We start from the raw sequence: 26,809 nt of genomic DNA on the forward strand, positions 1-26,809 counted from the left end.
GTATTTATAAAAATTGACCGAATAGTACTGGACGAAATTGGTCAAATTGTAACATTTTTGTCATCAAAATGGACAGTACTTTGCATAGAATCGCTCTCCCAACAGTGTTCTGCAAGCTCCCGGCGCCTTTCACAGGGACCCAAAAAATGCATTTTTATCCTGTTTGAGGAACAGAAATGCAAGCGACTCAGCAGCGGTTCATACCTTAAAAGAAATGCATGACAGGGTCAGGAAAGCAGTGGCAGCCCCACATCCCGTGTGCATAGGGATGCCTGCAATTTCTTCACATTTAAAAGTGCATCTTGCTTGGAAATGAGGGATGCACTTTTAAATTGACAGAAACGCCACTTTATTTGATCAAGGAGGTGAAAAAGGCCATCTGAATGGGCGTGCATATAAAATGTGCCCATTAATGTGTCCCTTGTGGACTGGGCTGCACTTTTTTGGGGCGCAAGTGAGTTCATTTCTTGTGTAAAAAAAAAAAAAATAAAAAGTTGAGAACCTGGCACCCTAAGGATTCTTTTTTTCAAAACAGTAATTTTAGCAGATTAATCATTCATTTTGCGCAAAACGGCCGTTTTCGCAGCATTTTGCGGGCTCGCAAAATCGCTATAAGCTGGACGGTCTGTTTAGTATGTGTGTGTGTCTAGGCAGTAATGCTGAGTAAAGGTATGAACTCAAGTAGCCGCTTTGCAAATTGCATCTAAAGGAACATTTGCAATGAATGCTAGAAGTAGCCCCCCTGCCTAGAGTAGAGCGGGTTCTTCGTTAAAAAGGTAATGTCTTTTTTGGTAGAGTAGCAAAGCTGGATGCATTGGACTATCCACCTTAAGACAGCGTTCTCAGAGACATGATCTCCTACGCCAACAGCTATGGAAACAAACAGTTGATCTGTTTTCCTTAGCGGTTGGGTCTTGCTTAGGTAGTACAAAACCACTCTCCTTACATGTAGAGAGAGTATAGAGGCTCTTTTCTGCCAAATTTGTTGGATGTTGGAAAGCTGAAGTTCGATAGACTGATTAACATGGAACTTTGATATGACCTTGGGTGAAAACCTAGGCTGGGTTAAAAAAAACACCTTGCGTTTGTGAAGGAGGGATATTGAACAGAGTGCCTCATCAGAAAGAATTTCCAGCCACTAGAAATGCTTGTAAGTTAAATATTTCAGACTAGCTTTGTGCATTGGTTCAAAAGGTGGACAAAATGAGTTGCGAGTACAATATTGAGTTTCCAACCAGGTGGTAGATTTGAAATGGGAGGATATAGAACGCCTTCCATGAATGCTTTGATAACTAGTACTTTCCACCACAATATTTAGTTTTGAGATATAGTGTGAGCAGATAGTGCTGCTAAGTGTACTTTGAGAGAATTAGAGACTAGACCAGAGTCTAGGAGATGGAGATGGTGTCTGGAGAAGCCTAAGAAAATGTCCCTGACCAACTCATTCACAGGGTGTTCCCCTTGGATCCTGGATGGGGGAACCTGGATGCGAAGTCTGGGAATTGTGCATTTTGCTTTGTTGCACATGGGTCTAGAGTTGAATGCCGAACATATCCAAAGCTGAGTATTGCTACACAGCAAGCCTAGATGCACTCAAAAGGGACATACCATCCCTCTATTTTAAATCAAAATTAATTTAAACATTTGGCGCCCAAAAAGGCGTAAATTCTACGGTGTACAAACACCGCCTAGCTTACTTTGGTTTACAAAGGTAAATGTAATTACACAATTTTGCAGCGTTAATAACAATGAATTGTAACTACAAGTAGCAAAGTAAATGGAACACTCAGAACCCAAACATAAGAGCTAACTTTTGGATTTTAATGTTCATAATCCAACAAGTCGTACATGAGTGAAACAAAATTAGAACAGACAGTGTTCTCTATTATTCATAGGAAAAGGGCACCCACGGATGTTCAGTATAACATAAGTAAGAACAAAAAAAGGCGTTGATGGACAACAGCTCTAATAGAGTAACACAAATGCAAATCTGTATAACAGTAACAGTTCACAGTGCTCGAAATGCATAGGTTCAACCATTAAAGTTTACAAATTAAATCTCATATTAAAATGTAACAAAATAAGGCCGACGCGTTTCGGTTCAAAGAACCATCTTCAGGGGATAGACTTCATTTTTCATAAGCATAACCATTAGATCATAGCACAGTCTCTGTGGGGTAGTAGAGAAAAAAGATTTTTCAGTAAAACTCTATAATAAGTGTAAAGTCCAATAGTTAAGTACAAAGAGTCAAAGTCACTAACCTTGCTGATGAAAGAGTCGGGACACAGACAAGGAGTCCAAACAGGCACAATGGGTAGCAAGAAGCCACAGGTTGCTAAGGTATCTAGGGGGTAAGATCAAAGGACCAAACATTAAGGAAAGCAAAAAGGCTAAAAGTCCGTATTTAGAAGAAAGCAGGATTAAGTGAACAGGCGGAAAAAAATAACACCAAACTAGGGGAGGTAAAACCAGTAACAGAGGAGAGCCCATATATGCCGACCACATAGCCATCGGGTAAAACACAAACGTGGAAAGATTGCGATGTAACTGTATATCCACTTGGAATGCATGCATAACAAACGAGCATACTAGCACGATTCGAAAAGTCTCATTGGAGTAAGAAACGTGAACCGGGTGGTTCAGGGTGTAGGTCCCTCGAGAGGGAGACAGTAGCTTACCTGCGAATGCAGGAGACAACAGGTCCTCTCGCTGCAGACGTGCGAGCAGAGTGACAGTTAGCAGGCAACAAAAGCGTTGTCATGGTAACCTCGCGCATGCGCGCGAGTGCACCATGGGGACGTCCATCTTGGTGTGGGAAGCTGAGTGTGGTGTTGCCATAGGGATATCAATAACAACTTAAAAGATATGCGGCCAGGAGGTCACGAGGAAATGTGGGCCGGGCAGCAATGCTATGAGCAAGGTAGAGCGATACTATAAAGGGGTGTCTTAGAGGTAAGTGCATAGAAAATGAGTAAAGATAACGCACGCGTGGGGGCAGCGACCGTAGATCAGGAGAACTACGGGGTGCCCCCACGGCGCGAAGGTGGGCAGAAAATGAAAAAAGAACTCTAAGGCCGCCAAGCAAAAGGTGTATAAGGCAGCTCATAAGTCTGGGTAAGGGCGGGGGTAGCAGGAGACCAAACAACTCGGGAGAGAACCAATGCTCAATAACAGTGGAATAAGGTGTTAAGACCATGCGTGGCATGCTTGAAGGGAACAAAACAAGTACAATATCCAGAGGCGGGGAAGAAATAGAGGATACAGCAGAGGGGACACTGGCAGACAAGACAACTGAACAAGAAACTGAAAGAATAAATGAAAGGATGGACACAGACCTGGAGGAACTTCAGTCATCGGGAGATAAAAAGAGCTGGACCAACCTCAAGAGGGGGCAATAGTAGTCGTCATGGAGTAATAGAATCAGTAAAACAGTACGTCATACATGAAGCCCATGTGTAGATGGTACAAGCTGTTGGATTTGCAGTATAACCACAGACATAAAAAAAGAATGTAAGTAGCACTATTACAGTGACATATTTTTGCAAGCAGAGCATAGTGATTAACAATTTTCCAAATATGCAGTTACACAAAGCACATGAGGTCGAATTCGGTATTCATGCCACGTGGGCTTAAAGAGTCCAGCAAGTCAATCCACAAAATTTCACGTTGTAACAGTTTACGCTGTATATCGCCTCCCCTGCTTCCTGCTGTGATTTGCTCCAATATAACACATTTCAATTGTGCAATGGTGTGCCGTGCTTCAGAAAAATGTAGTGATACTGGTGACTTGGGACTCTTGGTGCGGATATTTGATTTATGCTCAGACCATCTAATTTTAACTTTCCTTGTGGTCATGCCTACGTAGTATAACCCACATGGGCATTTTAATGCATAAATAACATTTTGGGCATCACATGTGCATGAGTGTTTGAGAAAAATGGGTTTGCCAGAATGGGGGTGTGATATGCTGTTGCCTATAATGATATTGCCGCAATGTTGGCAATTGTGACATGGGATGGTACCTTTAAACACTTTCTGTGGGCTAGACGATGGAATTTCAGCTTTGACCAGGCTCTTACGTAATGACCTACTATTTCTGTAGGCAAAAGTTGGAGGTTCATAAAACAGTTGCTGTTATTGAGGATCCATTCTAAACATGCTCCAGTTCTTTTTGATAACCCTTTTAATCTTCATGCTCTGCATGGAATAGGTAGTCACGTAAACCAGTGCTTCGCCCGGCTTGGGAGGTTTAGGAGTCAGTAATGTTTCTCTCCCAGTACTCTTGACTTTGTCTGCGACTTCTGTGATCTTCAATTGGTCGTACCCTCTCGATGTAAATTTCGTTTCTAAAAGTCGTGATTGTCGTTCATACTCGGTAGTCTCCGAGATTATTCTTCTGTAACGCAAAAATTGACTAAACGGGACGCTATCAACAGTTCTCTTAGGATGAAAGCTTGTGGCCAGCAACAGGCTATTCCTATCAGTCTTCTTGGTGTAGATTCTTGTTTCAAGAGTGTTGTTACTCGCATAAATCTCCACATCCAAAAAGTGGATGGTAGTGTCACTTGTCTCAGTGGTAAATTTAATGCGGGGATGAATCGAGTTCATCATTCCGTAGAAACTTTGCAATTCTTCTTCCGGGCCGGTCCAGATTCCAAAAATATCGTCTATGTATCTTAAATACAATGGCAGATGCCTCATCCATCTTGGTGAACTGAGAATATTTTCATGTTCGAGGTAGTACATGTAGATGTTGGCATAGCATGGTGCCATTGCTGCCCCCATGCTGGTTCCAGATATCTGAAGGAAGAAACGATCTTGAAATTTGAAGAAATTATTCGTAAGTACTAATTTCAGTAAGGTTAATACAAATAGTCTGTCTCCTTGACATTGCTCTGATTGAAGTAGGAGCCATTTGGTTGCTTCAAGGCCGGCTTCGTGTGTGATGTTGGTGTAGAGAGATGTCACGTCCATCGTGAACATCACATCTCTTCCTTTGACAAATTGCACATTTTTAAGTTTGTGTAGAAAGTGCATTGTGTCCTTGACATAAGTCTTAGATTCCTGTATGAGAGGTTGCAAAATTTTGTCCAAGTATTGGGCCAATGGTTCAAGGAGATTTGCAGTGGCCGCTATAATGGGACGTCCAGGTGGATTTGTCAGTCTCTTGTGTATTTTAGGAAGTATATAGATCACTGGCATAATGGGATGTTTGTTTTCAAGGAATTGCCGTGTTTTTTCTGAGATGACATCATTGGCTTCCGCCTCATCAAGTACCACCTTGATGAGTGATCTTACAGCTTCGGTTGGATTTAGGGGTATTTCCATATATGTGTCTTGGTCACCAAGTTGACGTTTAATTTCATCGATGTAGTCCTGTTTATTCATAAGAACTAACGCTCCTCCCTTATCAGCTGGCTTGAAAATGATAGTTTGATTATCAAGAAGATTATTGAGTGTCTGACGTTCTCTCGCAGAGAAGTTGCTTTGTGTATTATTTTTGAACTGAATTTTCTTCAAATCTTGCAAAACCGTTTTCTCAAAGGTAGAGAGAATGTGATTCTGAACTGGGGGATTAAAGTGACTCTTGGGTTTCAGTTCAAGAAATCTATGTGGTTCCATAGTGCTTGTATCATCATCTTGAGAATCAAAGAAGACTTTAAGTCTTAGCTTTCTCATTAGTTTGAAAAAGTCTATTTTTTCGCGGAGCAGAGTGCTGTTGTTATTTGGAACAAAAGATAACCCTTTCTTTAGGACTTGTAGTTCCATTTTAGATAGCTGGTATGCTGAAATATTCACAATCAATGTTTCTTCGTCGTTTTTTTCCGTTGTGGGTTTTTTCTTCTGTTCTCTTCTGATTGGCTTTTTTCTAAAAAAGGCGTGGGATTAGCGGCTGGTTCTTCTGCAGTGGGACCAGGACGGTCTTGCTGCTCTGTCCTGGCAGTACTTCAAGTTCAGCACTTGAGGCGTCAGATGAGGTGTTCTCTGCCGATTGTTGGCCTGGTTTCCATGGGTTATTGAAGTTTGATTTATTGGGGAAGTGCCCGTAGTATGCTTGCCAACTGTACACAATATCAAGCTTATAATCCTGAGTGCCACGTCTGAATTTCCTAATTTTCTTAATTTCAAGATCTTGTTTGAAATTAGCCAATTTCTGATTAGTTTCTTCCAGACTTTGTTTCAGTTGGTCCGCCGTATATCACTTGCTCAGAGAGGTTTTCAGGCCTTCAATATCCTCATTGAGATTAGTTAAGGAATGTGCTAGTTCTTCAATTGTCAAGAGTATTAGATCAAGTGAACACTTGTTTAGAATTTGATGCCAACGTTTGACGAAAGCTGGGTTCTCCTTGCAGAGTGTTGGCTCTAAACTGACACGTAAACCCCTAGGTATTCTTATGGCAGTGTAATACTGTGCCAAGGTGGATGCGTGGAGTTTTAGGTTGATCTCCCTTCGTATTTTCCATTCCAATTGTCGTATCAAAGCTTCTGGTTTGTCGGTTGTTGTAATCTCCGCACCTGTGGACCTAATCAGACCTAGTATCTTGAGTGCTTCCTCTTCACTAAAAGCAAGAGTTTCAGCTCTGTTGTCTGTGGTCTGATCGATTCGAGAAAAGGACATATTAAGGTCCTGTAAGACTAGTGGGATGTAGAAGTAATAAGAGAGTAGAAGAGTAAATCGGTGCGTGCTACCCCTCAGATATGGCCAATCAGGAGAAAACAAGAACAAGGGGTATAGGGGTGCAAAGACAGGTTAAGTAAAGGTTTGAGAGTAGAAGGATTGTGAATCCAAATGTATCAACAAGGAATAGAGTTCAAATGTTCAAATTGGCTAACACGTAGTCTTATGGTGCAATCAGGCTGTCGTCACAAGGCCACTTGGGACAGAAAAAACCGAACATATCCAAAGCTGAGTATTGCTACACAGCAAGCCTAGATGCACTCAAAAGGGACATACCATCCCTCTATTTTAAATCAAAATTAATTTAAACATTTGGCGCCCAAAAAGGCGTAAATTCTACGGTGTACAAACAACGCCTAGCTTACTTTGGTTTACAAAGGTAAATGTAATTACACAATTTTGCAGCGTTAATAACAATGAATTGTAACTACAAGTAGCAAAGTAAATGGAACACTCAGAACCCAAACATAAGAGCTAACTTTTGGATTTTAATCTTCATAATCCAACAAGTCGTACATGAGTGAAACAAAACTAGAACAGACAGTGTTCTCTATTATTCATAGGAAAAGGGCACCCACGGATGTTCAGTATAACATAAGTAAGAACAAAAAAAGGCGTTGATGGACAACAGCTCTAATAGAGTAACACAAATGCAAATCTGTATAACAGTAACAGTTCACAGTGCTCGAAATGCATAGGTTCAACCATTAAAGTTTACAAATTAAATCTCATATTAAGATGTAACAAAATAAGGCCGACGCGTTTCGGTTCAAAGAACCATCTTCAGGGGATAGACTTCATTTTTCATAAGCATAACCATTAGATCATAGCACAGTCTCTGTGGGGTAGTAGAGAAAAAAGATTTTTCAGTAAAACTCTATAATAAGTGTAAAGTCCAATAGTTAAGTACAAAGAGTCAAAGTCACTAACCTTGCTGATGAAAGAGTCGGGACACAGACAAGGAGTCCAAACAGGCACAATGGGTAGCAAGAAGCCACAGGTTGCTAAGGTATCTAGGGGGTAAGATCAAAGGACCAAACATTAAGGAAAGCAAAAAGGCTAAAAGTCCGTATTTAGAAGAAAGCAGGATTAAGTGAACAGGCGGAAAAAAATAACACCAAACTAGGGGAGGTAAAACCAGTAACAGAGGAGAGCCCATATATGCCGACCACATAGCCATCGGGTAAAACACAAACGTGGAAAGATTGCGATGTAACTGTATATCCACTTGGAATGCATGCATAACAAACGAGCATACTAGCACGATTCGAAAAGTCTCATTGGAGTAAGAAACGTGAACCGGGTGGTTCAGGGTGTAGGTCCCTCGAGAGGGAGACAGTAGCTTACCTGCGAATGCAGGAGACAACAGGTCCTCTCGCTGCAGACGTGCGAGCAGAGTGACCGTTAGCAGGCAACAAAAGCGTTGTCATGGTAACCTCGCGCATGCGCGCGAGTGCACCATGGGGACGTCCATCTTGGTGTGGGAAGCTGAGTGTGGTGTTGCCATAGGGATATCAATAACAACTTAAAAGATATGCGGCCAGGAGGTCACGAGGAAATGTGGGCCGGGCAGCAATGCTATGAGCAAGGTAGAGCAATACTTTAAAGGGGAGTCTTAGAGGTAAGTGCATAGAAAATGAGTAAAGATAACGCGCGCGTGGGGGCAGCGACCGTAGATCAGGAGAACTACGGGGTGCCCCCACGGCGCGAAGGTGGGCAGAAAATGAAAAAAGAACTCTAAGGCCGCCAAGCAAAAGGTGTATAAGGCAGCTCATAAGTCTGGGTAAGGGCGGGGGTAGCAGGAGACCAAACAACTCGGGAGAGAACCAATGCTCAATAACAGTGGAATAAGGTATTAAGACCATGCGTGGCATGCTTGAAGGGAACAAAACAAGTACAATATCCAGAGGCGGGGAAGAAATAGAGGATACAGCAGAGGGGACACTGGCAGACAAGGCAACTGAACAAGAAACTGAAAGAATAAATGAAAGGATGGACACAGACCTGGAGGAACTTCAGTCATCGGGAGATAAAAAGAGCTGGACCAACCTCAAGAGGGGGCAATAGTAGTCGTCATGGAGTAATAGAATCAGTAAAACAGTACGTCATACATGAAGCCCATGTGTAGATGGTACAAGCTGTTGGATTTGCAGTATAACCACAGACATAAAAATAGAATGTAAGTAGCACTATTACAGTGACATATTTTTGCAAGCAGAGCATAGTGATTAACAATTTTCCAAATATGCAGTTACACAAAGCACATGAGGTCGAATTCGGTATTCATGCCACGTGGGCTTAAAGAGTCCAGCAAGTCAATCCACAAAATTTCACGTTGTAACAGTTTACGCTGTATATCGCCTCCCCTGCTTCCTGCTGTGATTTGCTCCAATATAACACATTTCAATTGTGCAATGGTGTGCCGTGCTTCAGAAAAATGTAGTGATACTGGTGACTTGGGACTCTTGGTGCGGATATTTGATTTATGCTCAGACCATCTAATTTTAACTTTCCTTGTGGTCATGCCTACGTAGTATAACCCACATGGGCATTTTAATGCATAAATAACATTTTGGGCATCACATGTGCATGAGTGTTTGAGAAAAATGGGTTTGCCAGAATGGGGGTGTGATATGCTGTCGCCTATAATGATATTGCCGCAATGTTGGCAATTGTGACATGGGATGGTACCTTTAAACACTTTCTGTGGGATAGACGATGGAATTTCAGCTTTGACCAGGCTCTTACGTAATGACCTACTATTTCTGTAGGCAAAAGTTGGAGGTTCATGAAACAGTTGCTGTTATTGAGGATCCATTCTAAACATGCTCCAGTTCTTTTTGATAACCCTTTTAATCTTCATGCTCTGCATGGAATAGGTAGTCACGTAAACCAGTGCTTCGCCCGGCTTGGGAGGTTTAGGAGTCAGTAATGTTTCTCTCCCAGTACTCTTGACTTTGTCTGCGACTTCTGTGATCTTCAATTGGTCGTACCCTCTCGATGTAAATTTCGTTTCTAAAAGTCGTGATTGTCGTTCATACTCGGTAGTCTCCGAGATTATTCTTCTGTAACGCAAAAATTGACTAAACGGGACGCTATCAACAGTTCTCTTAGGATGAAAGCTTGTGGCCAGCAACAGGCTATTCCTATCAGTCTTCTTGGTGTAGATTCTTGTTTCAAGAGTGTTGTTACTCGCATAAATCTCCACATCCAAAAAGTGGATGGTAGTGTCACTTGTCTCAGTGGTAAATTTAATGCGGGGATGAATCGAGTTCATCATTCCGTAGAAACTTTGCAATTCTTCTTCCGGGCCGGTCCAGATTCCAAAAATATCGTCTATGTATCTTAAATACAATGGCAGATGCCTCATCCATCTTGGTGAACTGAGAATATTTTCATGTTCGAGGTAGTACATGTAGATGTTGGCATAGCATGGTGCCATTGCTGCCCCCATGCTGGTTCCAGATATCTGAAGGAAGAAACGATCTTGAAATTTGAAGAAATTATTCGTAAGTACTAATTTCAGTAAGGTTAATACAAATAGTCTGTCTCCTTGACATTGCTCTGATTGAAGTAGGAGCTATTCGGTTGCTTCAAGGCCGGCTTCGTGTGTGATGTTGGTGTAGAGAGATGTCACGTCCATCGTGAACATCACATCTCTTCCTTTGACAAATTGCACATTTTTAAGTTTGTGTAGAAAGTGCATTGTGTCCTTGACATAAGTCTTAGATTCCTGTATGAGAGGTTGCAAAATTTTGTCCAAGTATTGGGCCAATGGTTCAAGGAGACTTGCAGTGGCCGCTATAATGGGACGTCCAGGTGGATTTGTCAGTCTCTTGTGTATTTTAGGAAGTATATAGATCACTGGCATAATGGGATGTTTGTTTTCAAGGAATTGCCGTGTTTTTTCTGAGATGACATCATTGGCTTCCGCCTCATCAAGTACCACCTTGATGAGTGATCTTACAGCTTCGGTTGGATTTAGGGGTATTTCCATATATGTGTCTTGGTCACCAAGTTGACGTTTAATTTCATCGATGTAGTCCTGTTTATTCATAAGAACTAACGCTCCTCCCTTATCAGCTGGCTTGAAAATGATAGTTTGATTATCAAGAAGATTATTGAGTGTCTGACGTTCTCTCGCAGAGAAGTTGCTTTGTGTATTATTTTTGAACTGAATTTTCTTCAAATCTTGCAAAACCGTTTTCTCAAAGGTAGAGAGAATGTGATTCTGAACTGGGGGATTAAAGTGACTCTTGGGTTTCAGTTCAAGAAATCTATGTGGTTCCATAGTGCTTGTATCATCATCTTGAGAATCAAAAAAGACTTTAAGTCTTAGCTTTCTCATTAGTTTGAAAAAGTCTATTTTTTCGCGGAGCAGAGTGCTGTTGTTATTTGGAACAAAAGATAACCCTTTCTTTAGGACTTGTAGTTCCATTTTAGATAGCTGGTATGCTGAAATATTCACAATCAATGTTTCTTCGTCGTTTTTTTCCGTTGTGGGTTTTTTCTTCTGTTCTCTTCTGATTGGCTTTTTTCTAAAAAAGGCGTGGGATTAGCGGCTGGTTCTTCTGCAGTGGGACCAGGACGGTCTTGCTGCTCTGTCCTGGCAGTACTTCAAGTTCAGCACTTGAGGCGTCAGATGAGGTGTTCTCTGCCGATTGTTGGCCTGGTTTCCATGGGTTATTGAAGTTTGATTTATTGGGGAAGTGCCCGTAGTATGCTTGCCAACTGTACACAATATCAAGCTTATAATCCTGAGTGTCACGTCTGAATTTCCTAATTTTCTTGATTTCAAGATCTTGTTTGAAATTAGCCAATTTCTGATTAGTTTCTTCCAGACTTTGTTTCAGTTGGTCCGCCGTATATCCCTTGCTCAGAGAGGTTTTCAGGCCTTCAATATCCTCATTGAGATTAGTTAAGGAATGTGCTAGTTCTTCAATTGTCAAGAGTATTAGATCAAGTGAACACTTGTTTAGAATTTGATGCCAACGTTTGACGAAAGCTGGGTTCTCCTTGCAGAGTGTTGGCTCTAAACTGACACGTAAACCCCTAGGTATTCTTATGGCAGTGTAATACTGTGCCAAGGTGGATGCGTGGGGTTTTAGGTTGATCTCCCTTCGTATTTTCCATTCCAATTGTCGTATCAAAGCTTCTGGTTTGTCGGTTGTTTTAATCTCCGCACCTGTGAACCTAATCAGACCTAGTATCTTGAGTGCTTCCTCTTCACTAAAAGCAAGAGTTTCAGCTCTGTTGTCTGTGGTCTGATCGATTCGAGAAAAGGACATATTAAGGTCCTGTAAGACTAGTGGGATGTAGAAGTAATAAGAGAGTAGAAGAGTAAATCGGTGCGTGCTACCCCTCAGATATGGCCAATCAGGAGAAAACAAGAACAAGGGGTATAGGGGTGCAAAGACAGGTTAAGTAAAGGTTTGAGAGTAGAAGGATTGTGAATCCAAATGTATCAACAAGGAATAGAGTTCAAATGTTCAAATTGGCTAACACATAGTCTTATGGTGCAATCAGGCTGTCGTCACAAGGCCACTTGGGACAGAAAAAACCGAACATATCCAAAGCTGAGTATTGCTACACAGCAAGCCTAGATGCACTCAAAAGGGACATACCATCCCTCTATATTAAAATCAAAATTAATTTAAACATTTGGCGCCCAAAAAGGCGTAAATTCTACGGTGTACAAACAACGCCTAGCTTACTTTGGTTTACAAAGGTAAATGTAATTACACAATTTTGCAGCGTTAATAACAATGAATTGTAACTACAAGTAGCAAAGTAAATGGAACACTCAGAACCCAAACATAAGAGCTAACTTTTGGATTTTAATCTTCATAATCCAACAAGTCGTACATGAGTGAAACAAAACTAGAACAGACAGTGTTCTCTATTATTCATAGGAAAAGGGCACCCACGGATGTTCAGTATAACATAAGTAAGAACAAAAAAAGGCGTTGATGGACAACAGCTCTAATAGAGTAACACAAATGCAAATCTGTATAACAGTAACAGTTCACAGTGCTCGAAATGCATAGGTTCAACCATTAAAGTTTACAAATTAAATCTCATATTAAGATGTAACAAAATAAGGCCGACGCGTTTCGGTTCAAAGAACCATCTTCAGGGGATAGACTTCATTTTTCATAAGCATAACCATTAGATCATAGCACAGTCTCTGTGGGGTAGTAGAGAAAAAAGATTTTTCAGTAAAACTCTATAATAAGTGTAAAGTCCAATAGTTAAGTACAAAGAGTCAAAGTCACTAACCTTGCTGATGAAAGAGTCGGGACACAGACAAGGAGTCCAAACAGGCACAATGGGTAGCAAGAAGCCACAGGTTGCTAAGGTATCTAGGGGGTAAGATCAAAGGACCAAACATTAAGGAAAGCAAAAAGGCTAAAAGTCCGTATTTAGAAGAAAGCAGGATTAAGTGAACAGGCGGAAAAAAATAACACCAAACTAGGGGAGGTAAAACCAGTAACAGAGGAGAGCCCATATATGCCGACCACATAGCCATCGGGTAAAACACAAACGTGGAAAGATTGCGATGTAACTGTATATCCACTTGGAATGCGTGCATAACAAACGAGCATACTAGCACGATTCGAAAAGTCTCATTGGAGTAAGAAACGTGAACCGGGTGGTTCAGGGTGTAGGTCCCTCGAGAGGGAGACAGTAGCTTACCTGCGAATGCAGGAGACAACAGGTCCTCTCGCTGCAGACGTGCGAGCAGAGTGACCGTTAGCAGGCAACAAAAGCGTTGTCATGGTAACCTCGCGCATGCGCGCGAGTGCACCATGGGGACGTCCATCTTGGTGTGGGAAGCTGAGTGTGGTGTTGCCATAGGGATATCAATAACAACTTAAAAGATATGCGGCCAGGAGGTCACGAGGAAATGTGGGCCGGGCAGCAATGCTATGAGCAAGGTAGAGCGATACTATAAAGGGGTGTCTTAGAGGTAAGTGCATAGAAAATGAGTAAAGATAACGCGCGCGTGGGGGCAGCGACCGTAGATCAGGAGAACTACGGGGTGCCCCCACGGCGCGAAGGTGGGCAGAAAATGAAAAAAGAACTCTAAGGCCGCCAAGCAAAAGGTGTATAAGGCAGCTCATAAGTCTGGGTAAGGGCGGGGGTAGCAGGAGACCAAACAACTCGGGAGAGAACCAATGCTCAATAACAGTGGAATAAGGTATTAAGACCATGCGTGGCATGCTTGAAGGGAACAAAACAAGTACAATATCCAGAGGCGGGGAAGAAATAGAGGATACAGCAGAGGGGACACTGGCAGACAAGGCAACTGAACAAGAAACTGAAAGAATAAATGAAAGGATGGACACAGACCTGGAGGAACTTCAGTCATCGGGAGATAAAAAGAGCTGGACCAAGCTCAAGAGGGGGCAATAGTAGTCGTCATGGAGTAATAGAATCAGTAAAACAGTACGTCATACATGAAGCCCATGTGTAGATGGTACAAGCTGTTGGATTTGCAGTATAACCACAGACATAAAAAAAGAATGTAAGTAGCACTATTACAGTGACATATTTTTGCAAGCAGAGCATAGTGATTAACAATTTTCCAAATATGCAGTTACACAAAGCACATGAGGTCGAATTCGGTATTCATGCCACGTGGGCTTAAAGAGTCCAGCAAGTCAATCCACAAAATTTCACGTTGTAACAGTTTACGCTGTATATCGCCTCCCCTGCTTCCTGCTGTGATTTGCTCCAATATAACACATTTCAATTGTGCAATGGTGTGCCGTGCTTCAGAAAAATGTAGTGATACTGGTGACTTGGGACTCTTGGTGCGGATATTTGATTTATGCTCAGACCATCTAATTTTAACTTTCCTTGTGGTCATGCCTACGTAGTATAACCCACATGGGCATTTTAATGCATAAATAACATTTTGGGCATCACATGTGCATGAGTGTTTGAGAAAAATGGGTTTGCCAGAATGGGGGTGTGATATGCTGTTGCCTATAATGATATTGCCGCAATGTTGGCAATTGTGACATGGGATGGTACCTTTAAACACTTTCTGTGGGCTAGACGATGGAATTTCAGCTTTGACCAGGCTCTTACGTAATGACCTACTATTTCTGTAGGCAAAAGTTGGAGGTTCATGAAACAGTTGCTGTTATTGAGGATCCATTCTAAACATGCTCCAGTTCTTTTTGATAACCCTTTTAATCTTCATGCTCTGCATGGAATAGGTAGTCACGTAAACCAGTGCTTCGCCCGGCTTGGGAGGTTTAGGAGTCAGTAATGTTTCTCTCCCAGTACTCTTGACTTTGTCTGCGACTTCTGTGATCTTCAATTGGTCGTACCCTCTCGATGTAAATTTCGTTTCTAAAAGTCGTGATTGTCGTTCATACTCGGTAGTCTCCGAGATTATTCTTCTGTAACGCAAAAATTGACTAAACGGGACGCTATCAACAGTTCTCTTAGGATGAAAGCTTGTGGCCAGCAACAGGCTATTCCTATCAGTCTTCTTGGTGTAGATTCTTGTTTCAAGAGTGTTGTTACTCGCATAAATCTCCACATCCAAAAAGTGGATGGTAGTGTCACTTGTCTCAGTGGTAAATTTAATGCGGGGATGAATCGAGTTCATCATTCCGTAGAAACTTTGCAATTCTTCTTCCGGGCCGGTCCAGATTCCAAAAATATCGTCTATGTATCTTAAATACAATGGCAGATGCCTCATCCATCTTGGTGAACTGAGAATATTTTCATGTTCGAGGTAGTACATGTAGATGTTGGCGTAGCATGGTGCCATTGCTGCCCCCATGCTGGTTCCAGATATCTGAAGGAAGAAACGATCTTGAAATTTGAAGAAATTGTTCGTAAGTACTAATTTCAGTAAGGTTAATACAAATAGTCTGTCTCCTTGACATTGCTCTGATTGAAGTAGGAACCATTCGGTTGCTTCAAGGCCGGCTTCGTGTGTGATGTTGGTGTAGAGAGATGTCACGTCCATCGTGAACATCACATCTCTTCCTTTGACAAATTGCACATTTTTAAGTTTGTGTAGAAAGTGCATTGTGTCCTTGACATAAGTCTTAGATTCCTGTATGAGAGGTTGTAAAATTTTGTCCAAGTATTGGGCCAATGGTTCAAGGAGACTTGCAGTGGCCGCTATAATGGGACGTCCAGGTGGATTTGTCAGTCTCTTGTGTATTTTAGGAAGTATATAGATCACTGGCATAATGGGATGTTTGTTTTCAAGGAATTGCTGTGTCTTTTCTGAGATGACATCATTGGCTTCCGCCTCATCAAGTACCACCTTGATGAGTGATCTTACAGCTTCGGTTGGATTTAGGGGTATTTCCATATATGTGTCTTGGTCACCAAGTTGACGTTTAATTTCATCGATGTAGTCCTGTTTATTCATAAGAACTAACGCTCCTCCCTTATCAGCTGGCTTGAAAATGTTAGTTTGATTATCAAGAAGATTTTTGAGTGTCTGACGTTCTCTCGCAGAGAAGTTGCTTTGTGTATTATTTTTGAACTGAATTTTCTTCAAATCTTGCAAAACCGTTTTCTCAAAGGTAGAGAGAATGTGATTCTGAACTGGGGGATTAAAGTGACTCTTGGGTTTCAGTTCAAGAAATCTATGTGGTTCCATAGTGCTTGTATCATCATCTTGAGAATCAAAGAAGACTTTAAGTCTTAGCTTTCTCATTAGTTTGAAAAAGTCTATTTTTTCGCGGAGCAGAGTGCTGTTGTTATTTGGAACAAAAGATAACCCTTTCTTTAGGACTTGTAGTTCCATTTTAGATAGCTGGTATGCTGAAATATTCACAATCAATGTTTCTTCGTCATTTTTTTCCGTTGTGGGTTTTTTCTTCTGTCCTCTTCTGATTGGCTTTTTTCTAAAAAAGGCGTGGGATTAGCGGCTGGTTCTTCTGCAGCGGGACCAGGAACGGTCTTGCTGCTCTGTCCTGGCAGTACTTCAAGTTCAGCACTTGAGGCGTCAGATGAGGTGTTTTCTGCCGATTGTTGGCCTGGTTTCCATGGGTTATTGAAGTTTGATTTATTGGGGAAGTGCCCGTAGTATGCTTGCCAACTGTACACAATATCAAGCTTATAATCCTGAGTGTCACGTCTGAATTTCCTAATTTTCTTAATTTCAAGATCTTGTTTGAAATTAGCCAATTTCTGATTAGTTTCTTCCAGAATTTGTTTCAGTTGGTCCGCCGTATATCCCTTGCTCAGAGAGGTTTTCAGGCCTTCAATATCCTCATTGAGATTAGTTAAGGAATGTGCTAGTTCTTCAATTGTCAAGAGTATTAGATCAAGTGAACACTTGTTTAGAATTTGATGCCAACGTTTGACGAAAGCTGGGTTCTCCTTGCAGAGTGTTGGCTCTAAACTGACACGTAAACCCCTAGGTATTCTTATGGCAGTGTAATACTGTGCCAAGGTGGATGCGTGGAGTTTTAGGTTGATCTCCCTTCGTATTTTCCATTCCAATTGTCGTATCAAAGCTTCTGGTTTGTCGGTTGTTGTGATCTCCGCACCTGTGGACCTAATCAGACCTAGTATCTTGAGTGCTTCCTCTTCACTAAAAGCAAGAGTGTCAGCTCTGTTGTCTGTGGTCTGATCGATTCGAGAAAAGGACATATTAAGGTCCTGTAAGACTAGTGGGATGTAGAAGTAATAAGAGAGTAGAAGAGTAAATCAGTGCGTGCTACCCCTCAGATATGGCCAATCAGGAGAGTTGGATGCCCCCATTGGGTGAAGATATTGTTTCAAATATCTGCCTCATGTTCTGCAGGTAGCTGTGGTGTCTGCTAGTGAATTGTGTTGCCCTGGAACGTGTTACAACACTAGGTAAATGTTGCGTTTGAGAAACCACTTCCAAATATATTGGGCTAACCTGGACACGCGTCTCCCACCTTGGTTCTTCAGCTAGAACATGGCAGTGGTACTGTCTGGGAATATTAGAACTGTCTACTCTACTAAGTGTTTCTGGAATGCTGTTAGGGCTTCCTAAGCGATGACTGGTTCTCTTACCTATTTTCTTGGATCCTCTCCAGGCTGGATGATGCATTCAAAATACTGATATCAATACTGTTGTTATTGTTACTGGGATTGTTATTGGGATTCTGCACATTTAGGATATCCATCAGCCATTGTAAAAAGACTGCTAAAAAGGGGGTGGGAATAAAGACAGTGGTGAACGTTGATGCCCAGATTAATGAGTACACACAAACCAATTATCTACCTCCTTCAGGTTCCACATTTTGTCACCCCCAAGATTGTCGCAATTACGTGGGGCACTGGGTGTTCTGCAAACCAGATGGGGAATGCTACTGTATGACCCGGAGTGTGTATGAACACATAAAATATTCAGGTGACCTAAGGGGATTGACAGAGATATGGACCCCCAATACTCCTCACAAGACCGTGGGACCACCGAGAGATGTGGTTGAGGACTCGACCAGAGGGGGGAATATGAAGAGGCAGATGAATGCATCACCCATAGCATCAGCCCCTCTCCCACCACAATATTGTAGGGATGGAAGTTGTACACCATTTATGGAACCTGTCCTCTCTCTGCTACTGTACTGTAAACCTGGGAGATGGTATTCGATAAGACAACCCTATCGACCTTGCCCGGAACGTTTGAAGAAGAGATTAATCTGCAAGCTCTAGCAGAAATGGATATGTTGTAACCAAGCTTAAATGATGCTATTGCCAAAACTGACCCACGTGGACAAATTAGACACGAAACAGATACACACCATGATGTCAAATAGACACTAGGTCAAACTGCATTTAGACATGAAGAATGATACCTGAATTCAATAGACACTAGGTTACATATACTCAATGTATACACCGAAACGCAAGATGCATAAGAATGTACATAATGCTTGCTCAATGCAGAAATATAGAAATATAACAATAACAAGTGGCCATTTTGAAGAAAATGGAAGTCACAGCCATGTTACGGTGAATGGAGGACCAAAGGACGCCTTGAAACTGTAGAAGAAATTTGGTCTGCTGAAGCTGTTGAAACAAAGGCTTGTGCAGGCCAAGCAAAGGTTAGGCAGCCCTCTTCCAAAGTTAGTGCAGGAAAGGGAGGATCCACTAGCTATAAAGCTGACCTCAAGATCACAGTTCCAAGACATATTTCTCTTAGATTAGGTAAAAGAACATAAAACTTTCGGGTGCCAGTTGCCAGTTAACCAAAAGCTTAAAACACATGAAGAGTAACTCAACCAATGTTCCAGAGTCCAGAGAAAGCAATAACACCCATATTAATAATAGCTAAATTCATGGTAAAAGCTGAGCAGCATAATTCAAAACGTGGTCTCCTCACACGTGACTCATAAATAACAAACAATGTCTATTCATTAGCGCCAGCTATGGAGACGCACATGCTCGACTCCCTAAAACTTCTCAGAGCAATGACGCTGGTTTCAGCTCGGTTCAAAGGCAGAAGCCCTGGCCCATGGCCTAGGAAATTGGGGATGTTTTCTTAAGTAATTAAAAGAAGCATCTCTCCATTTCCTCTCCTCCTACCAATATATTTTGCGCATCTGCTGATGACCTGCCAAAATGTCCAAGGTTGGTGAAGCCGGTACCAACCAATTATTGCTCACCGATAAGTTTAGTTTAGTTTAGTTTAGTTTAATCATTTGTATTGCGCACCAGACCCGAAGGTATGAGGCGCATGAGAAGCATGGTTACAGGTGGTTGCTTACACATTACATTGCAGTATTACAGTGTGACAATAGATGTGTACAGTTTTTCAAGAAGGCTATAATACAATACAAATATTTATCAAATTTACAAATAAACATACATTACAGGATTGCGGCAGTGTGGTGTTAGAGGTTAGAAGTATTAGAGATCCGTGTTCTTTATCCACTGGATATAGTTACGTCTAAAGTGTGTGTAGGTTTGGGGTGTCCTGAGGGATGGTGGTAGGGCGTTCCAGTGTTGGGGTGCTTTCACCTTGAACCTGGGAACTATGAGCAGGTTTGCGTTGGAAGTTCTGGTAGGTCTGTTGGGGGTGTATTTGCATATTCTGTCTACCAGGTAGCGTGGGGCAGTGTTGTTCAGGCATCAGGCATTTATGAGTTAGTGATGCTACTTTCAGCAGAATTTTGTCTGAAGTGTTGAGCCAGTTATGGGATTTCCTGATGCTGGAAATGTGTTCTCTTCTGGGAATATTAAGCGCTGCTCTGAGAGCATTGTTTTGTAGCGTCTGAATTTTGTTGGTAATTTGCTTGCTGGCTCCTACGTAGAGGGCGTTAAAGTAGTCCAGTTTAGATAATACCAAGGCTCTGGCTAGTGTAATGCAGCTCTGGGTGGATGAGAAGGGTTTGGCTGCTCTTATAAGCTTACATGTGTAGGCCGTGGAGGAAGCCATAGAGCTAACCTGTTTGTGGAAGGTTAGGGAGGAGTTGAGATATATTCCTAAAGTTTTCACTTCTTTAGCTACCTGGATCGGGTTCCCGTCTATGATGAAGTTGGTGTAGTTGTGGTCTAGTTTGGTGAGATTTGAGGTGGAACCAAGGATGATGAGTTCAGTCTTGTCATCATTCAGGCATAGACTGCGCGAAGCCATCCATGCCTGAATGATGAGGTACACCTTGTTCACCAAGGCCAAATCCTGGTTGTAATCTCCCGTCAGTGGGACGAGGATCTGTGTATCATCGGCGTAATTGGTGTAGGTGATACGCAGGCCATCTAGATCGTCAAAACGGGGCTTCGTAAACAAGTTGTACAGAGTAGGGGAGACGCAGGAGCCCTGTGGGACTCTGCATGTGATGGGGATGGGGTCGGCAGAGGTGGAGAAGACACGCATGGATCTGTTGCTGGGGAATGACTCGATCCAGCCGATGGCTTCTTGGGAGAAGTGGGCCGCTGAGTCTAAATGATTGCATAGGATTTTGTGGTCAACTAGATCAAACGCAGCGGAGAGGTCTAGTAAGAGTAGTAGTGCAGTTTCCCATTGTCTCTAAGGGAGTCTATTTGGTCTTTCAGATCAATCAGGGCCGTTTCAGTCCCATGTTGGGGTCTGAAGCCTGATTGTCGCATACCTAGGAGGTGGTTTATTTCAAGGTGTTTTTGGATTTGTTGGTATGCTGTTTTGTCTAGAATCTTGAGCAGGAATGGGATGGTTAATGGGTCTGTAGTTGGTCGGGATGGAAGGGTCAAGGGAAGGTTTTTTAAGGAGGGGGAGGACCCAAGACTCTTTGAGGTTACTGGGGACTGTTCCTGAGGAGAATGATGCATTGATGAGTCTGGTGATGAATGGCGAGAGGTCTCTTGCCGCATCTTTAATGATTTGTGGGGGGCAGAGGTCGCCCTTACAGTTGGATGGTTTAAGGCTGAGAATTATTTTTTCCACTTTGAGAGTAGAGACTTTGGAGAAGCTGAAGCGAGTGATGTTGGGTGTAGGGTATGTGAGTGGAGGGCTCTGGGGGGTGTTAGTGGGGTTAGTTGGAGTGGTGAGGGAGTCTTTCTTGTTTTTAATTTTGGTTTGAAGACCTGTGACTTTGTTGTTTAGTGCATTTTGGACACTGGTACACCATTGTTTATTCTTCACTCAGGTATCTGGGATTAACACCGGTGTTTCCAATTCTTTGATAATTGTGAACAGCTCTTTGGTACTGGAGTTGGATTGTGCAATTCTCTGGTTATAGGATTCTTGTTTGGCCGCTATGATTTCTTTTTTGTAATTGGCCGTTATTTTATTGAGCAGTAACTTGTTGTGGTCTGTGGGAGATTGTCTCCAGACTTGTTCCAATTTGTGTTTTTCCAATCGAAGTGCTTTAAGGTGGCTGGAGAACCATTGGTTGAGGTGCTTTTTAGGTTTGCATTTTCTTAGTTTAAATGGCGCAATGGCGTCTAAGGCTGTGCGCATGGTATTGTTATAGCCTTCTACAAGGTCGTAGGGGTTGGAAGCAGGGAGTTGGTTGAGCGCAGGGAGGATAAGAGGGATCAGTTTTTCCACTGTAATGTTTTTCTTGCTTCTCGTGGGAATGGCTGCGGCTAGCGCCATGTTGGTTGTGGGGCTCGAGGCTTCGAGGGAGAAGGAGAGGAGATGATGGTCAGACCAGGATTGAGGAGGGTTATTGGTGATAAATGCGGCGCAGTTGTAGTCTGCAACCCAGTCAAGGGTTCTCCCTTTATTATGGGTGGGGCCAGATACTTTTTGTGTGAAGCCTAGTTCATATAAAGTGTTATTGATGAGTGTGGCCTTGTGGTCTTTGGGGTCTTTGTAACCTAGGTTGAAATCTCCTAGGAGGAAGCATTGTGAGGAGTTTTTTAGGTTGTCGGTGAGGGTGGCACTGAGGTCTTCCTCGAAAGATCCCAGGGGTCCGGGCGGTCTGTAGAGTAGGTGAATGGATATCATTTGGGAGTTAGCAGTGGGCAGCTTCGCTGTAAGTGACTCGCATGAAGGGAGGTGTGTGGCGGAATCGAGTCTGATGTTAAGGTGGGTTTTGGCAATGATGGCCAGGCCTCCGCCTCTGGATTCCTTTCTATCCGCTCGGATGATGGTGTAGTCATTGGGGATGGCTAGCAAAAGGGCTGGGCCTGCGGCTGCATGGAGCCAGGACTCTGTTATGGCAAAAAAATCTAGATCCTCTCCTAGGATGAGGTCAGCGATGTCCGTGGCATGGGCAATTATGGAGCGTGCGTTAATGAGGGCACCTTTTATGGGTGGGGCGGTGGTTTTGGTAGGGGTAGGGGTGGTCGCTGTCTTGTGCGCTTTGTTTTTGGTTGTCGTAGTATTAAGTGAGTTGGGTTTGAGTTTTTTTAACGTGAGGTTAGCGCAGGTATTAATGGTAGTTCGGTTGGTTAGTTTGGATTGGGTAGAGTCCCTGGCTCGGGGCTCGTATAGTTTGGGAAGTCTGGACCGTAGTCTGGTAAGCCTGTCTGAGAGGCATGGAGGAGAGAATTGGGGAAGCATGATTGTGGTGCTCGGCTCTATGAGGAGGGGTGAGGTGTTGCCTAGGCTGATCGTGCTGAAGGCAAAGCTAGGCGGGCATGCAGATGTGATAAAGTGGAGAATAATCCCCAACAGTATTGAGTAAATTCCTGGGAGGAAAAGTTTGTTGACTAGATTTAGAGGTCGTATAATGGGTAAGATGCAGTGTGTAGGTAGATAGTAGCAGCTAGTGCAGCCTACCTAGATTCAAATTCTAGCAATAGGGCAAAATAGCAAATAGCAGCTAGTAAGACAGAGCAGAATGCGGCACAGCTAGGTTTGAATGTCGAGCACCTCAAGGTACAACAGTGCAAAAATGGAGTGCAGCTAGATTCAAGTGTCAGGTATCACACAATAGTCAGTTCAAAAATGCAGCATAGCTAGATTCTAATGTCAGGTACAACACAATAAACAGTGCAGAAATGCAGCACAGCTAGATTCGAATGTCAGGTACAACACAATGAACAGTGCAACAATGCAGCACAGCTAGATTCGAATGGTAGGCATATCCAGTGCAAACACAACATGCTAAGTCCAGTTTTTAAGTTAGTACGCTATGGAGTGCGATTACGGCCAGGATAAATGTCAGTAATGCGAGTGCATCAGGAATAATGTTGTTTGGCTCATGGGTGAATCAGCACGTGGTAGGGTTCAGTACCTTTGGTTTGCATCGCTGGTTGTGGGGCCTTACTTGGGCAGGGGTTCTGGCGGAAGGCTAGGAAGGCCAGGACAGGCTTGGACAGGCACTGGCCTTGCTGTTGAGGACCTTCCTGGAGGTGGGCCGGCTCACGCCTCCGGTCGCGGGTTGGTGGCCAAGAAGGGAGCCTCAGCCAATGGGGCGACGGTAGGCAGTGCAGCTTCAGGCTGTGGCTGCCGATCCGAAACAAGGAGCCACCATCTTGGAGCGGGTCAAGCCGCGTGTAGGCTGATGGTGGTGTTGTGCTTTTGGGCATATTTGCTGTCTTACAACTTTTACAGGAGTCGATTAATTACTGCTATGATTTATTCTTATACCTTATCACCTTTAGGGATGGTCCGAGGTGGGGGCCACCAGAATTGTAGTTGTCCAATGAAAACACAGACCAGTATGCCTTCTATATGTGGATAATTCCCTGCACCAATCCCACCTTCATGTAGGTATTAGCAAATGCAACATGACCTATGATATGACGCATTTTTCGATTACAAGCTAATGTGGTGCATGCAATTGTGTTTGTTGCTGTCCCTGTTTTATAGTGATTGTTAATAAAAACAGACCTTTGTCATTCCCTTTGACTCTTCTGTTTCTTGGGCATGAGATTTCCTGGCCTACTTCGTCTGCTCTTGGCTGAGATTTTCCGCCCAAGCATTATAACACTTTTTTAAAAAAGCAGGGTGAAGGTGGGTGTACAATGTGTTTGGAGCGGGCTGGAAAGGGAACAGAATAAAGCAGTATCAGACAACTTGCATCCCTTCCCACATTTTGGTCTTCAACTCCTATGACCCTTTTCCATTGACTATACTGGCTAGGACTGAAAAGAGTTTTATGCCATAATATCTGGAGGTCCTCAAGCGACAGGTGAAAAATGTGGGCGGGGGAAGTAACTGCGGGACAAAAAGGGGGAATTCAGGAAATGGTCTCTCTCAGAAAAAGGATATTTGAAAGAATCCCAAACTATCATACTATATAATAAAAGGCCAGATGTATGTTTGTCTGAACCCATCATGCGCCCACTTTGCCTGTTACCACAGCTAGAGTGATCTGTTGCCTTATGCATATAACAATGAGACTTCAAGACAGGGATACCACTTTGACAGCATACTTCAAGTTGCATACACTAAGAAAATATATACATTTTAAAAAGATACAGAAATTCATTTGATTAAGCTGCTCAACAGAAATTTTACAAAAACAATGATGGGACACCTCCACCCAACACAACTTTGGCCCGGGTACATGGGCTTTTGCACAAGTCTTTAAATAAAAAAAAAACACTGAATGTATCTCAGTCATTAACTATTGGAAACAACATAGACCTAATATAATATCACTGTTCATTATGAGAAATCTGACACTGGAAATTCCTTGACCAGGACACAGCGGGCGTAATCTTACATGAAATGATAATTGCATACAGGGGACGTCTAAGGTTTCCATGTATGTGCTGTTGGGGATCCTGTATGACATTTTTAGGTTTGCAAGGAATAGTGCAAAAAGAGTAAAACCAGGCAAAATTGCTTTTACTTTTTATTTTTACTCTGTAGTTTAGAAAAAAGTCAATACAGTCTGCAAATTACATTTTGCAGGCGACACTTACCAATGGAGTAGGGTGACCAGACGTCCCGGTTTTCCCGGGACAATCAGGGAAATCGCCCTCCGTCCCAGGGTCCCGAAAGTTTTTTAATGTTATAAACCCTGTCCCGTGATTGGAAGGATGGGTGGCTACAGTCCCAGTTTTTGCCGGGATCCGATTTCTAAATCCCGAAATCGGGCCGGCCCGACTCTTCATCCGCGTGAATGGGAGCGTGAATGCTTTTCAGGTTCCCATTTCCTACCCTTCCTGCCCCCCGCTGCTCTCCTCCAACAAGAGGAGTGTGCCTGTGAGCACACATCCACCCACCTCCAGCAACAGGCCACCGACATAGAAGTAGGACTCCAGTTTTATTTGTGTTTACTTTAGTCCTATATCGATGTCTATGTCCTGTCATCGTTTTTTTTTTATCTGGTCACCCTACAATGGACTCCTTTGAAACCTTCCTTCTTTTAGTAGGTGCTAAAAGTCGGTGGATTCCATAGGAATTTATTTGTTTCATTTCTGCATGATTAGTTCATGCAGGTGTTTTGCAAATGTGCTTTCAATAGCAGGAGGAAAGCCCAGTGAAGATGTTAATTTAGCTTTCTGACCCTTCTCCGCCTCGAACCTAATTTAAAATGCACCAGAGTGGTAAATAAAAGACTTGCTTTAACACTTCATTTACTGCCCCGCTCCATATTAAAGGACCCCCATAGAAATATCAAAGGGGACAGCCTGCCCATATTAATACATTATTTTTTGGAGGCTTTGGTAAGCCACTATGTCTTTTTGGATTCACTATTCTTCCATCAATATTCATTGGTAAGCCATTGTGTCTTTTTGAATTCACTATTCTTCCATCAACATTCATTGGTAAGCCATTGTGTCTTTTTGGATTCACTATTCTTCCATCAACATTCATTGGTAAGCCATTGTGTATTTTTGGATTCACTATTGTTCCATAAACATTAGGTAGGCTACTCAATGTATAACTCCGGCGGCAACTGCACATATATCCCTACAGGTTTCCCGAGTGCTAGTTTTGGCAAGTAAACAATTGTACCTCCCCCCTCTCCCCGTCTTGATCCTTCTCATACAAAGTGATCAATGCACTACATTTGTAAATGAAACCAATGTGCACTTGTACACATTTAGGCACTCCTCTAAATAATATGGGTTCATGGGTAATGTTTTGAAAGAATGATGATGGGATTTTGAAGATGTATACACTGTACTGTCGCACAGCGACTGTCTGCAGGCGAGGGCACAGCAGATTCTAGCATGGAGTTAGGGTACCTAAATCGGTGGCTTGTCTGTTGTCTCGTTACTTTCTATTCAGCGTCAAACATTTCATTGCACATGACTTTATTTTGTAATAAATGAGTCAGGATTTGCTTTGTTATACGCGATCATTTTTTAATGTTCACTCTGTTAGCAGGATCAGCAACGCTCATAACCTTAACACCATTGAATTGCTGAACCGACATATGCACCCCACTTATCAGCCTATCTCTCCTAGGCTATAACACAAAATGGCCGTTTTAGTCATACTCTAATTACATTTGCATGAACGCTTGTGGTGGGAGTGACTGTGTGAAGCGGTGTGGAGGAGTGGGATCTCACATCAGGCGTGGGGAAGTTGGATCTCAGGTCAGGCTCTGAAGCCTTCCATTATCACCCAACGTTTGCTGGTTTCCCCAAAAGCAAGTGTCCCATTGGTGGAACTTGATAATGGTGGCAGCTGAGTAAGGGGCAGTACAACACCCCCAAAGGAAGTGAACTGGCAATGATGCGATTCCACCACAAGGGAAACGGAAAAGAAACTACAGAGAAACAGAGAGAAGATCAGGCCGTGGAAGGCCACTGAGTTCAAGCACTCCTTCCCGCTT

Source organism: Ambystoma mexicanum, chromosome 6p (genome assembly GCF_040938575.1).
Source record: "Ambystoma mexicanum isolate Mex_15411 chromosome 6p, UKY_AmexF1_1, whole genome shotgun sequence".
Classification (NCBI taxonomy): domain Eukaryota; kingdom Metazoa; phylum Chordata; class Amphibia; order Caudata; family Ambystomatidae; genus Ambystoma; species Ambystoma mexicanum.